Source organism: Sinocyclocheilus rhinocerous, unplaced genomic scaffold, assembly GCF_001515625.1.
Source record: "Sinocyclocheilus rhinocerous isolate Xijiao unplaced genomic scaffold, SAMN03320098_v1.1 scaffold259, whole genome shotgun sequence".
In the NCBI taxonomy this organism is placed as follows: domain Eukaryota; kingdom Metazoa; phylum Chordata; class Actinopteri; order Cypriniformes; family Cyprinidae; genus Sinocyclocheilus; species Sinocyclocheilus rhinocerous.
Genome location: NW_015635083.1, coordinates 363,938 through 367,007, shown reverse-complemented (window position 1 = coordinate 367,007; position 3,070 = coordinate 363,938). Strand labels below are relative to the sequence as shown.

Below are 3,070 nucleotides of genomic sequence, written 5' to 3'. Positions count from 1 at the left end.
GAGTGAGTTGCCGGGGGGGCGGACGAACTCGCTGCCGGCCGCCTGGGATGTGGAGGGACAGCTGCCGTCCGTAAGGGAGCGGAGGAGTCGCCGCCGTTCGCCGGAGGCCGGAGCCTGCTGCCATCCGCCATGATGGGGAAGAGCAAGGAACGGGGGACTCTTGCCGGCTGCCCCGAACCCGGAGGAGCCGTTGCCGTCCACCGGGCGGAAGAGTGTGGGGCCGTCCACCGAGGGCTATCCAGTGCCGCCGCCAGGCATCGCTGAAGAGTTTAATAAAAGGAGGAGTGACGACAGTGCAAGACGAGAGAGGACCAGGCCTGGATTTTATGTTGTTGTTGTTTTGGTTCTGTTTGTGCGCGGCAGTCGTCCGTGAGGGACTGTCGCGCTATTTTAAGTTTTGTGTTTATTTTATTATTAAAGTTTTGTTTAAATGTTCGCCGGTTCCTGCCTCCTCCTTCCCGAACTACGAACTGTGTTACATGTTGATTGTATTCTGTTCCTGTATGTTCACTTTGAGTTTGTCTGGACTTACGTCTACATGTCTTAAATGTTGCTGTGCTACATTGTGTTTGGATTTACCCCTTGTTGGATTTACCCTTGTTGGATTAAAGACTTATGATATATAAACTTTCATCTTCGTCGTGTGCTCTTTAACACAGCGTAGCTATGACACTCACAGACTTACTGTGTAGGTAGAGTCTGAGTGAGAAGCATTTAAGTTCAAACTTGTGAAGAACAGTTTTTAAAGTATTGGAATGTGTCTTTGAATATTTATCTGTGACATCTTAATTGCTGCTCTTGCAAAACTTGGGTCGGGATGATTTTATCAAGTAGGACACATTTCTGGAACTTATTTGAACATTTATGGAGGACATTTTTAAATTTCTCTTTACAATGTTGAGTATTGTTGATGCATAACTCACTTAAGGCTTAGTGAGGCCCAGATAATGTATATTTATGGTTTATTTGGTTCATTATTAGCTAAAATGTGGCTGTGTAGTGGCCTGCTTGTGGACCACTGCCAAAATGCCAAACTTCCATGCAGCATGTGGGCCACATGAGGAATACATTAGGGCCAGTTTTGGTTTATTTGGTTGGCTTACATGCAGCAATGCTAAGGCTTACTTGAGGCCCAAATCTGGCAAACAGAACTGGACTGCCCAAATGCCATTATTCCACGCAGTATGTGGGCCGGAGCAAGGTGTTGAATCTGGGCCAGAATTTAAAATAAATGTGGTCCAGATTTGGGCCAGTTCTACTTTATTTTATTTATTTATTGTCATGGCTGACATGCGGCCTTCCTATGGCTTGTTTGTGGCCCAAATTTGGCAAACAGGAGTGGACTACACAAAAGCCATCATTCTACATAGTATGTGGGTCAGAACAATGCATTAGATCTGGGCCAGAATTCAAATCAATGTGGCCCAGATTTAGGCCAGTTCTGCTTTATTTGGTTTATTCATGGCTGACATGGGGCATTCCGTTGGCTTGCTTGTGGCCCAAATCTGGCAAACAGGAGCGGACCGACCAAGTGCTATCATTCTTCACAGTATGTGGGTCGGAGCAAGATGTTGGATCTGGACCAGATCTGGGTCAGAATTCAAATCAATGTGGCCCAGATTTGGGCCAGTTCTGCTTTATTTGGTTTATTCATGGCTGACATTGGGCCTTCTTTTGGCTTGCTTGTGGCCCAAATCTGGCAAACAGGAGCGGACCGCCCAATTGCCATCATTCCAAGCGGTATGTGGGCCAGATGAAAGTGTCAAGTGTGGGCCTGATCTGGGCCTCAGGAATTTTGTTATCTGGGCAGGACCATGCCTTTCTCCATCTGTATCACTCAAGCATTCTTCATACATGTATACGCCGTATCAGCGGTCTTCATCTTGACTTCATCTTGGCATACGACAGATATGATGAGATACACTACCATTATGAGCAAACTTCACCTCACAAAGATCATCTCGTTGGTTTGGCTCTCTAATTTGACACTGATGGCCATCCTTTTTATTCTTCTCCTGCGTTTGCCTCACTGTAGGTCTTACCTTACCCATCCGTACTGTGACAACCCTTCCCTGCTTCAACTGGTCTATGCAGACACAACCATTAATAACCTTTACGGACATCTGATAACAGCTCTCTGTCAGGTGTTAACAGTGGGTCTGATTTTGTACACTTACCTACAGATACTCATAGCCTGTTTCCGCAACAAAAGCTCTGACACGAAGAGTAAAGCTCTGCAGACGTGTGGCACACATCTAGTTGTCTTTGTTTTGTTTGAGTGTTTGGGTCTTTTCACCATTATCTCATACAGGATAAAATATATTTCTCCTCACTTAAGAAAATTCATTGCGGTTGGTGCTATGATATTGCCACTGACAGTGAATCCTGTTATATATGGATTGAGAACTAAGGAAATCAGGGTCAAAGGGATCACATTTTTCCAGCAAAAGGTTTTCGCATCATGAACAAATAACACTGTGGTGTTGTGAGAAATATTGTTTCTACAAAACTTACTTTGCAAAGTTTATCAGTTATATGCATTAATGTAATATATTAATCTGTCTTTCTGTCAAATCTTTCTCTCTCTAACACATATACATTTCAGTAGTACCAGCAGTTTGCTTATTTTTCTATTCCTTTAACAAAGTCAATCATGAATTTTTATTAAAATGGATCCTAAACATCTATTCTAGGTTGTTTTATCTACACTCTAAAAAAGATTTTTCTAAATCTGGGGCACAATGTACTGTATTAATTTTGAGGGAATTTTCTGTTTGTATTATTTATTTATTTATTATTATTATTAACCTGTTTTTTATTTTATTTTGTGTTTTGCCTGTATTTTGAATTTCACATTGCATTGCGTTATGTTTCAGAGTTAAAGAAAATGTCTGTAAAATGAATGGATAATGTCCTGGTAATGAGCTGCTAGTAGGCCTACTTTTTCTGTTATTTTACTTATAAATTTCTTACAGTGTACTATTATAGGCCTACTTTATATTTTTTATTCTCTCACTAACTGCTGTCATTTCTCAATATCATGTCTGTAAATTTTAAATGTTTAAAATAC

General features: G+C 41.7%; 1 pseudogene; it reads left to right on the top strand.

The window, feature by feature from the left end:
• Positions 1 to 2,465, top strand: part of LOC107746680 (olfactory receptor 52B4-like) — a 5,577-nt pseudogene extending 3,112 nt beyond the window's left edge.
• Positions 2,466 to 3,070: the final 605 nt, after the last annotated feature.